The following is a 12,391-nucleotide window of genomic DNA, read 5'->3' as shown; positions in this document are numbered from 1 at the left end:
ATATGCTATATGCTTTTCTGTTGTGTTCTCATCTGGATAGATATCTCAAATGTCTTGATTATTAACTGCCTTAAATATGTACCTCTACTCTGCCAGCACTTAAACCAAAGGCAGGCTGCATTTTGACATCCATTTATTCCACCCTAGAGTGCTTTATAAAAGTGTGTTTGAATTTCAAAGCCCTTCTCTTTAATATAAAGTGAATTATTCACAAAACAAGTAGGGGATTATCATCAAAAGCATTTGGATAATGTAAAATTCAACGCACCAGTCCTTACAACGCAAACATGATAATATATGCACAAATACACACACACACACTGATGCACACTCGCTAACCAAAGATCAGCAGAATTTGTGCTTCCCCATGCCAATCAAAACCCTGAACACATCTCTGTAGTCTGACTCCCCAGTGCTTTTACTATGTTTCAGTGATGAGCGGTTAGACTCAGCAATAATACATTATTTAAAGGAAATTACAAAGAGGCGATTTAATAAATACAGTTCTCTCCCAGGCAAAGACCTTAAAGCTTTGTGTTTATCTAATCCTTTGAGTTTGTGCGTGCTCTTTTACTGTGCGGCCTGCTAGAACAAAACCCAATCATTAAAAATCCCCCTTTAATATTCATAATCTCTTTTGAACTGTAAATTCCATCTGTAGTTTAAAGTGATGACTCACTCATAGAACTCCCCTATAATCCTCTCTCTTTGTCGGGAGGCTATGAGCCTGGATGCAAAACTAAAAAAAAAAAAAGAAAAGTATGAAAGCTATTGTTGATGGAATATGTTATTGTGACAAACATATACTGAACAAAGCAAAGAAAGACTATTGGTGATGGTGACAGTCTAGTGTTATCATTCTTATTAATTGGTGGATTGTGGATTCAGATCACAGTGTATTTATATACAACCAAATGCCCAATGTCTTTGGTGTTTCCAACATTCTATGCATTATTTTACAAGAGTATACTCTACTATATATGTGGATTTGCATGAAAAGTATATAAATAAATAAGAATTCTCACATAATTTTCACTATCTAAATGCATAGTGCCATGCTGATATTTCATGCCGTCTGAATCATCTTCAATTAGTAAAATTGGGAATTGTTACTGTGGAAATGTACCAATTTAATTTCTAGCATTGTTTTATGAACAAATGTACCAAGCATCGTTATTATTATTAGTCAATTTGTCACAATTGGACATTGTAGAATCTTTTAGTACTATTTAAATACAACATAAAAAAAATCACCTAATAGGTGTTTTAAATACATGTGTTGCATTTAAAGTAGCAGCCCTTCATAATGCAGTTAGTATTAAACTGCAAATTCAGCATCTGTACTGTTCATCTATATAAATAGACGACTGGACATAATGAATACCTGTCACAGTATTGCCCATATACCTGACATTGTAACCACAATCGTTCAAAGTGTGAACTATTTGTCAGCAGATCAGTATGGACTGCAAGGAAGAGGAACCAATCAATGACTTGTACAAGAGAATCAACAGGGAGGTCAAAGAAGTGAGCTTGGGTCACATCAAATAGACACACATCACAGGAAGAGAGCCAGAGGGCAGAAAACTGATGTTTAAAAAGAAAGCCATCTAGTTTTTGTATGCCATGTGATATACAGAGGTGTCACCATTGGAAAAGACTGCCAAATTAGTTCACAACAACCTTAAAAGAATGTCAACTGACAATTAAATCAAAGCTTTAGCTTTATTTTTATTAGTCCAACCAATAAAAAAAACTATATTTTAATTATTCATTACTGAAACAGATTTAAAACAAATCTAACAATGAATGTTAAAAAACAACTAAAGCTATTAAAAGGATAGTTCAACTAAAAATGAAAATTCTGTAATTATTTACTCTCCCTCAAGTTGTTCCAAACCTGTATGAGTTTCATTCTTCTGCCAAACACAAAAGATGATATTTTGAAGAATGTCAGTAACCAAACAGTTGATGGGCCCTATTGACTTCCATAGTATTTTTTCTCCATACTATGGAAGTCACTGGGGCCAATCAACTGTTTGGTTACCCAAAAACTTGGTTTGGAAAAACTTGAGGGTGAGTAAATTATGACAACATTTTTATTTTTGGGTGAACTATCCCTTTAAAGCCAGACTGATGCACTTCATATCCACCTTTCCCCTCTTTCGAGAAGCGAACATACCGCTATCTGCTTTCTCCTAAAATTTCTGATTTGTAATTAGATAATAAATGGGTGCCACCAAGCTGCAAGGCCAATACAAATTAGATCGGCTACAATTAGACATATAGATAATGACATAAAACTTCTGTAGAAACAGAATCATAAACACCAGTCACCAGTTCACCAGTCACACAACATCCTCATGTCTGTTCCATCCACCTCTTGAACGCCAACCCTATCGTGTCATCACGCATTCAGTGGATCAACTAGCATGCATCGAGTTTTATTGCCAGCCATTCACATTACCAAATGTCGACTACGAAAGCCACATCAATCCATAAAGCATTTATTAGGGTTTGCTGCATTTGGTCTCCGAGCAGATGCTATTGCAAAGTCTAATGAATTCATTATCAGGGTTAAGGTGGGAAGAAGGGCAGCTGAGGAGCTCTGTAGTTTTGAATTGGTTATTGGGGGCTTTATCTGTTCCTCACTGCTGAGAGGGAAAAGCCAGGACACATATCACAGGAAATGAAAGAGCTGAATCTTCAATCGAGGTGGATAAAAAATGTATCAAAGGGAAGATAAGAGAGGCAGGCCATGAAATATCCTCCCTGAGTGCTTTGGGATTTTACATGGATATGCGTATCTATGGATACCAATCAGTTGTGCACTGTGACCCACGATTTTGAGAAGATGAAAAAGTAGAGTTTGGAGATTCGTCTGACAGTGCTAGTGCTGTTCCTCCAGAAGTGCTGCAGCAAACCTTCCCCCACAATGCACTGGCAGGCTGGTGGGAAGCAGTAGTTAGGTTCTCCCCCAGATGGCAGAGACCCAGGGGTGGCACGGGTTGTTGTTTTTGATGAGCTGTGCATATACAAAAGCTGAACATCTGGAGCTGCCATGTGGCCCCTCCATTTGGCCAGACTCACACCTCCCCGAGCCAGATGCACCCAAGCAACTGCGAGCTAAACAGCATGAATCATTCATAGGCGAGAGACGTAAACACACACACACACATGCGTGCACGCTCACACATCCATGCAGTGCTCACGCGGGAGGCCCAACAACGACTTTGATTAGACTTCTAAAAAGCCATGAATATGCAGCAGGCATTAACGCCGTTAGGAAAGACTGATTTGTCAAATTGTCCATATTTCATTAAGATGGAGTAACACCCTGAGGGTTTGATAATTAAAAAATAAAAGGAATCCACCATCCAATTGCCATGTTATCTCAATTATTGAGCTCTTGTGTGCTTAATTAACACTTAGCAAAGAGTTAAGAAGTGGTCGGCGCGCTCGATGTAGTTGGAGGGAATTACACAAAGGTGAGTCGAGACAGGCGGGGAGAAGGAGACAAAGAGCAGCGATTCACACTCCCTGTCATCTCAGCCGGATCATTCTCATCGAGCTTAATTACAGTTAAAATGAAGCGATGCACTTGCTTACAAATATCTAATCACTCAAGTGATTAGAAACGTCGCTAGAAAGCGAACAAGTAGGTGAATGAGGTACAGAACGAGAAGAAAAGCTAATAGCACACGGCCAGCCGTTAAATGCCAACTCAGTCCTGAGAAATATGAAACCCTCACAAATGCATAGGTGTTGTTATTTGTGGTTTGGGACAGCTGAGAGCATTGTGTGGGTTCCATTTAATAATTTTAAGCGAAATTGCAAAACCGTTCTCAGATTTAAAGGGCATATGCTTCCAGGACTACTGCATTCGCTCAGACATAGGCATTCACAGCACTGGGAATAAAAGGACCCGAGAAAGGGAGGGTAGAAACAGGTTATTATAATTAGTGGAACTTAACTGAAACTAAATTAAAACACTAAAACTTTCATGACACAAAAATAACTTAATTATGGCCTCAAATTAATTCGACTTATCTCACTTACACTACCGTTTAAAAGTTTGGGGTCAGTAAGACTTTTTTTATTTTAAATAAATTAACACATTTATTCAACAAAGACACATTCATCTGATCAGAACTGACAGGAAAGACATTTATACTGTTACAAAAGATTTCAATTTGGAATAAAAAAAATGTATTCATTAAAGAATTGATAAAAACATTTTCCTGAGCACCAAATCAGCTAATTATAATGATTTCTGAAGGATCATGTGAAACTGAAGACTGGAGTAATGACTTCTGAAAATTCAGCTTTGCCATCACATGAATAAATTACATTTTCAAATATTAAAATAGAAAATGGTTATATTACATTTTGCAATTACATATTTGAACGGTGAACGGTAGTGTATTTTAACCATGGAAATTCCACTAAATAGCATTAACACTAGACTTTGGTGAGAAATTTAACACTGCTAAATATTTAAATGATCCCAATTAGCACATTAATTTTGGCAGCCCTAAGAAAAAAAAAAAGAAAAAAAAAATCAATCAATCAAATCAAAAACTAAAAAGAACACTCTCTAGTGAAAATGAATGAAAAGTAGAAGTAGAATAAATTGTAAAATAAAATGTGAAACCCCATTAGAAGCAACATGTGTCTCAAGGTCAAGCAAGTAGTTATGAGCTGGAACGTACAGGAAGAGTGCATGAGAGAATAATTTTATCATGGCTGTATGGAGCATCATCTATATTTATCTCCAAGAATTTAGAAAAGCACAAGCTCAACTTAAGCCATTGCACTCTGTGCCCTTGGTGGTGACGATGATGATGTTGATAATGACTAGCAGCAGTGTGTCAATAATGAGCGGGTCTCAAGAATGGTGGACACGTGCAGATAGAAAGAGCAGTGCCACCCTGAGCAGCATTTGCAGCATGTGGTGAGTATGCCACTCTGCTCTAATGAGATGAGCTCTCTACACTAATTAACTCATCTATAACTCTGAGCACTCAATTAATCATTATAGCCAGCTAATTGAAAATAGATAAAGACTGACAAATGTTTAGTCCTCCTTCGAACGTCTCGGCAAAGATTACGGACGTGTTGTGTTTTATTCAATCAATTAAAATAAATCAATTCATTTTCATTTACGCCGGGATTCCTTAACGACTGTATTTATCCCAGTTCGCCTGTGTTTTTTTTTTTGTTCACTCAACGCCTCATCAGCGCGTCTCTGCGGCATATGGATCTGTGCCTGCGCATTCATATCAATTAATGTGCCAGTCTGATGATAGACAAGGACAGCGGAAGGATTTGTTAACCTTGCTCCTCGGGACACGCCAATTACGCTCCAGCAGAGCCCCTTAATGAAGTCGATGGGATATCAATCTGTTTACAAACGCCCGGTGACCAGCAAGAGCGAACCGCAGTAAGCTTTTTAAATGGACGCTTCACATCTCTCGTTATTTATTCATAGAGCAGGGCTACGGTGCACAGAATATTGTGGTATGATTATAAAAGGCTAGACTGAGTGGAAATGGTTGGCCTGTGTGGACAAACTCAGAGATAACAGTCCTCATGTGAACCCCGTCAATGATCATCTTATGTTACAGTCCGCTCCGGTTGCACCCCAGGCCTGTGAAACATTAACACACCACTGAAACATCCAATAAAAATTCACTTAACGTGGTTTCTTTAAGAAGACCATCAATCCGTGATTACTTTTCACATCTACGGATAACTAAAAAAGTCTTAAGTTCCAGATATAGACTCAGCGGTGTCTGCCAGATCAAGGTCACTCTCGGTTGGGGCTGCTTTGACTTCCCCGTCTCATTCTGCAGTCAAAGTGTGCTCCCAGTTCCCAATCTCTGGAGCTCTTCCACCACTCACTGTGAAAGAATAATTATTTAGTCCTTTCGTAAGCAAACCATGTCCCCGTTCACGTATTAATCTTTCATATGTTTCCAAGATCTAGCCTTCTGTAATCCCATCTGTATAAGACACAACAAAGCAGAACAAAAGAGAGTTTGCCATGAATAATGTATTGTTTCTCTCATAAAAGGCTTTAGTTGCGTCTGTTATGTTTCACTCTTGCGGAGAAAATCTATTGATCCCTTGTTTTTTTTTATTGGGCTCTACAGTGCTTCTGCTTCCGTTCCCTTTATAACAAATGATCACACTACACTGACTTTATCGAAACACAAACACATGGCCAACAACAGGCCATTTACAAGTGCTCGCACTCGCATGCATTAAACAAACAACGAAACGCATACAAATAATGAATCTTACAAGCAAACCGCAGATGAGCATAATGATTTCTAATTACAAACAAATTAGGGTACTTGCGGGACATAACCATAAAGAGACTTCATTTTTAAACCTCTTACTCAAAACGCTTTGCTATGAAAAATAAATATGGTATGATCCTAAACGACAGTGCGCAGTCAGGGACAAATGTGGGCCTGTAAGCTCATACGTCAGAGCGGCCGAATGAGGCAAACAGCGCTGTTAACAAGAAAGGGCTTTAAATCAGGAGCAGAGAGTACATTTCCTGTGAAATATTAATGTGGCAACCGTGTTTGTGTACAGGGGAACAAAGGCCAGAGTGTTGTACATCAATGGCTTGACAGCACTGCTGGCTCCACAGGCCAAGAACTGCTTATTCATACCGTGACAGGGTTTGAGTGTGTGTGTGCGTGTGTGTGTGTGTGTCTGTGGGGAGGGGAGGGTGTGTGAGGAAAGAGAGTCATTTATTATATATAGAGCTGGTGGAGCATGTTCGTGGTCTGCAATATGCGTGTTAGTTTACAAAGAGTGGTTTTCGGTAAACTCATTAAAAAAACTCTGGAGAACGGAAAGAGTTGGTCAAGTAATTGGTTTCAGGCTCTAAAATTTACACACATTTTATATTCTGAGGGAAACACAGCTAATACAAGGAACAATTCTCTTATTAAAGAATCAAAACAATCTTTACCCTATGAGCTGCAGTACAGTGCATGAACATTGCAGCTTACAAATACTATTATATGTATTTTTGCCAGCATATTCAACTTCAATATACTCTAATACTCAAAATATAACTTAACTATAGATGAATAAAAACATGGTATAATAATATTACATAATATTATATTCATAATCAAATATGAGAATCAAATTGATGGAACCCCCCCCCCATTTCTAGATTTTTGTTCTAGAAAGTGAACAATAGGTGGACATAACAGGGTTGTTTTTGTATAATTTGTATACTATTATCCACCTTTTTTTCCACATAAGAGCGGCTATTGTAACTTGACAGTGTCAAGACTTCCAGTCTCATCCGCTTCCAGTTATTTTTGCTGTACGAAATCTGTCAGTTATGCTGCTTGATATTGCATATTGTTCCTTATCATATTATTTTATTATCGTAACCATAAACATAGGTTTGTTGCACAAATTATTTTACCATTCACAGTTTTTTCTTCTTCTAGTTGTTTCCCTATAGCAGCAAATGAATCTGAAGTCCCGGCACATTGGTTTTAGCATTTTTGTTATGCGATTTGGTCATTTTTTCTTAGCTTTAATGCATTTTTATTTCAGTTTTAGTCATTTTAGTACTTCAATTTTAGTACTTTTTTAAAATAGTTTTAGTTAACAATAACAATGGGATATAATGTATTTTGTGTGATTTTGGCTAAAGAAGCTAAATGTATGATAGCTGGTTATAGACTGAACCTATACCTTATTAGATTTTATCTGTTGATGTGAATTATGAAATGTGTCATTTTGATAAACAGTTCTGGAGTTAATACGAGCATGCCTATTATTACCTTCATAGAAAATAGCTAAAAAATTGGTGTTTCCAAGATGGCTGCCAAACGGACTGACTTAAAGGGATTTATCTCTGGCTCAAGGTCCAGCGTTATGCCAGGTAACCAAGAAGAGCTGAAATGAAAACAGAACACTGCCGACAATGTGCATTGAGGCTTACCTGAAGCTAATTGTGCAACACTCCTTGAGTAAGATCAGTCTTCTCTGTACATACATCAGCTACTAAGATGAAGACCACCTGGCCTAACTCCTCTAGACCTGGCACAGCCTGACCTTTACTTCAAACCTGCAAGGGGAAAACCCAATTTTTATTAACACTTTTCATGATCATTTAGTCATATTGCAAAAAGAGACAACACAAATCCCATGTCCCGATGCATCTGACTCACCACCACAAGTGGTACAGTCAGAGTACAAGAATGACGTTGTCTTTCTAATTACACACTCTGTATTGGTAAAGAGACAGTTCAACCAAAAATATACTCATGAAGTCATAATTTGCTTACCCTCAAGTCATTCCAAACCTGTTTACATTATTTTCTTCAGTGGAACAAAAAAAGAATATATTTCTAAAAATATCCAAGTTTTTTTGTTAATACAACTATAACAAGTCAATGAGGTTCAATGCTGTGGTAACACTTTACAATAAGGTCTCATTTGTTAACATTAGCTAATGAATTAGCTAAAATAAACAATCAATTGACTATATATTTTTTCCACAGTATTTTAGAATCTTTGTTAACATTAGTTAATAAAAATACAATTCTTGTATTCGTAAATGTTGAAATTTACATTAGCTAAGACTAGTAAATGCTGTAGGCGTACTGTTCATTGTTGGTTCATGATAACTAAAGTTAACCTTATTGTAAAATGTTACCAGTTGTTTTGGACCCCATTGACTTTCACTGTATCGACAAAACACTTTAAACATTCTTCAAAATAACTTACTTTGTATTGTTCAGAAGAAAGTAAGTCATACAGGTTTGGAAAGACATGAGGGTGAGTAAATGATGAAAATCAACAAGATAAATGTCAGACCATTTATGCATGACTGGATTGTGTAAAGTGGGCGTTACATACCAAAATGTAGTCAGGTGGTTTAAGAGGAAGAGCTGGAAAGTAAGACGATACCTGAAAAGGAATGTCGCTATAAACGTTTACAATGACAAATACTTTGCGTTTAGACTAGATCCATGAATTAACAAAGTACATGAGGTCAAAGTTTTGATCTGATGTTTCCATTAAATCAGAGCTGATGCTCGTGATACCACACCCTAGCATCACACTAGTGCAGCTGGCTTTGAGCAAGCACAGAGCTCATGTACCTCAGAGAACTCCTCCCTCCCTGTGTCACTAATCTAGCCTGCTCTGCATTGTCAAAGCCCTGTGTTTGAACAATGGAGCTGTCTTCTTGTCTGCTAATTTGGGAACAAACATTTGCCTGCGTGGCAAACAAGCTCTCCCAGGAAGTGCTATTAATAGGATAATTAGGCAGACGGTAATGAGCTGGATTACTGCTAATTATGATAAGATTTGTTTTGGCATTTGCCTGAGAGGCAGCGGAGAGTTCGAGTTGGCCCAGGAGTTTAGAGCTGAGCGGCGGAGTGCGGTGCACCTGAATCAACACAGAGACAGTCACAGCGTGTGTGACGGGAGATAACACCAAAAGCAGTTTCGCTCTCCCTAGAGCCCTCCCTGTCATTTTGGCCAGACTTCCGCCAGCTATGTGCAACCTCGGGCATTGGAGCGCCACATGGGCCAGGTTGTTGTTGTGTGACTGAGCTACGGGACCTTATTAGTGTCAGGCCAAGGATGCTAGAGCTGTGCTAAGCCTTCAGCACACGGTAAGCCCACTATGTCAGGTCAAGGGTAACGTAAGCTAGGCCTACTACAAGCTAATTCCCTGATGAGACAAGACTGATACCACAGCGTTTCAGAATTGGAACCTAGCGCAGCTTTGCTCTAGATGCTAATGGAGAACTAGCAGCTGAAGTCAAAATCTAAGGACACGTTCACAATGGCCACATTTTCATGCGTGATTTTGTTAACTTGCAAAGCCTCAGATATATGAGCAGAGTGTCATTTGAAGGTTTTAGATGCAGTTTGATATTACTTTAGTGTCTCATGCAATATAATCGCAAATCTCGCACTGCTCACTATATTAAGCAATAAGGCAGTCACGGCTGAAGGGTGTGCTTTTATAAAACGGTTACCACACAATACAAGTAGTAAAGCCGAAAAATATGTATCTCTGCAACTTTCATGAAGTAAAATCACTAAAAGCCTTAGCCTTCCTTCCGCTGGAAAAAATAGTCCCTGACCGTAAACAGCAACAGAAGTTACATACATGCATAACATCATGATTTTTTCTAAAGCTGCTATGAAACAACTGAGCATTATAAAAAAAACATGTCTTGTCTTTTGCTGTGGTTACAGGTTACGGCTAGACTTCGGTTGTACTTTCATACAGACAGCATTTCGAGATGCTACAGTAAGCTGTATGAACAGAACATTGAGACTCACACCTGTATGTACTGTAAATGCAGTTGTCAATCCCAAACCCTGACAGTGTGAACATAGGCTAAGGTATACTAAACATTTAGACGAAAGGCACATTTAATCCGTAGATGCAGAGGAACAGGAGTACAGACGTTAAAATGTGCTTTAACAATGTCTTAAAAGCATTATGACAAGTCCAATATCTTTTACAGTGTCAGTTTTAACAATCTCGTCGTAATGGCTGTTCCAAATTCCCTTTCAGTCCATTAAGGAACAATATCAGCACAAAAGCAAGCAAAGTAATTTGCTATTAAATCGCCTCTTTACAATCATTGCCGAACAGCAGCCAGAAAAATGCCAGGAAGACAAATGACTATGTGGAGAATTAACTGCGGGAGCTTATGAGTTGAATTTCCCTACATCCATGCCGCAACTTGAAAAAAAAAAAAAGAAAAACAGGAAAAAAAAGGGGAAAAAAGAAAGAGATGATGATGATGACGAAAAAGGAGGTGAAAAAGAAATCAGGCACAGTCGTGAAGGCGAGTCTTAATGCGATTGGAGTTAAATCCCAGACAGAGAGCCGCCTCCATTAAAGCATGCCTCTCGCCCCAGCAGCTCCTGATAAGACAGCTGAGGCAGGGATTTACGGCTTTAGCTTATCGTCATCTTCACACCAGCCTCGCACTGGGCGCAGGGACCACAGCACCAAATCCTGCATGATTGGGAAGCAAATTAAAGTAAGCAGGCTCATGCGAGGGGAGAGGGAGGAGGCCCGACTGGAAAACAGGTGTGTGTGTGAGTGTGTGTTTGTGTGTGCACATGTGGGAGGCAGAGGGGGAGAGAGAGAGAGAGAGAGAGCGAGAACAAGAATCACCCCGACATGTCACATCTTTTGTCTTCCACCCTCCTTCGACACCCTCACATTGCCTTTGACACATAACAGCGTCTTTTCCTTTTGACGGCACGACGATGAGATTACGGAGAGAGCCACGGACTCCCGTTTCTGAAATAAAATTGGTTTTATTCCTCCCAACATGTGTTCTGCGAGATTAAGGCGTAATCTTACAACGTTTAATAAGAGCCTGTTTGTGGCCTGGCGGCTGACACAGAAAAGTGGAGCATGCCTGCTCTGCCTTTAATCCTGTTTATTGAATTATAAAGAACCTTAAAGGATAAAGAATATGACTCAAGGATTTAAATATTTCATGGTATTTCTAAGTCAAAGCACAGAGGGAAAAAAAGAAAGTAGAGAAATGGCCAGTGACAGAACATTGGCCTCAAGCTTTTTAAGCCATGCCCTGATTTTAAATCTATCTCAACAAGATGTATTACCAACAAAGATGAAGGAGGCACACGGAAGTAACACGGATAAGAGTGGGTTGCTGGCCTTAAGACTGCAATTTAGGTGTCAATGCCAACCGTGCCAGTGTGAAAGAGACTAATGCATGTCTTCACGCTCATAAACGGTCAGGGGCGATGGCACGTGGAACGCGGTCATAATTATTCATTCAAAACAGTTTAAACCACACACACAAAAACACTAGAAGGTTTGACAATACCTTGCAACATCAAGGCAGCCGCGATTAATATCCTTAAAATTACAAAAGTTCCCCTTGAGCTCGCACACAAAAAGAACACGGCGGTCCTCGACCACGATTTCTCATCAAAATAAAGCCCTCACATGAACTACGCAGCGAGCTGTGGCTTTCAAGAGGTATTTGGAAGTTAAAGTCTCCGATCAGATTTAGACAGATTAGAATTAGGGGCTGGAAGTCTGGGCGGGATGGATATGTGGATTTGCTGTGTTCCACGAGACAGCCCTGTCAGTGATAAGTTATACTGAGCCAGCGGGTAAGAGGATTGCCCAAACTAATCCGAATCAAAAGACATACCATGTGAATTACATCCTGAAACAGGTTCGCTTACACAGATTAAGAAGCCCGAATGTAAATCCTCTCATACTCTACTTGGCGCTGCAGAGGATGTGCCTGAAAGAACAAACACAAACATCTGCTTTTGAAAAAGTGGCATGAAAAAAAAAAAAAAAGTAAAAAGTCTAACTGAA

At 39.0% G+C, this 12,391-nt stretch overlaps 1 long non-coding RNA gene across 1 annotated transcript in view; it reads right to left on the bottom strand.

The window, feature by feature from the left end:
• LOC307160202 overlaps positions 1-9,119 on the bottom strand; it is a 59,417-nt gene extending 50,298 nt beyond the window's left edge. Inside the window, exons 1-2 of the long non-coding RNA XR_013821510.1 lie at positions 8,908-9,119; positions 7,988-8,113 (exon numbers count right to left, since the gene is read on the bottom strand). This is a non-coding gene — a long non-coding RNA (uncharacterized lncRNA). The remainder of the gene's footprint in view (positions 1-7,987; positions 8,114-8,907) is intronic.
• Between the last annotated feature and the right edge of the window lie 3,272 nt (positions 9,120-12,391).

This window comes from Squalius cephalus, assembly GCF_949319135.1.
Source record: "Squalius cephalus genome assembly, chromosome: 6".
Classification (NCBI taxonomy): domain Eukaryota; kingdom Metazoa; phylum Chordata; class Actinopteri; order Cypriniformes; family Leuciscidae; genus Squalius; species Squalius cephalus.
This window is presented reverse-complemented; position numbering and strand designations above follow the sequence as displayed.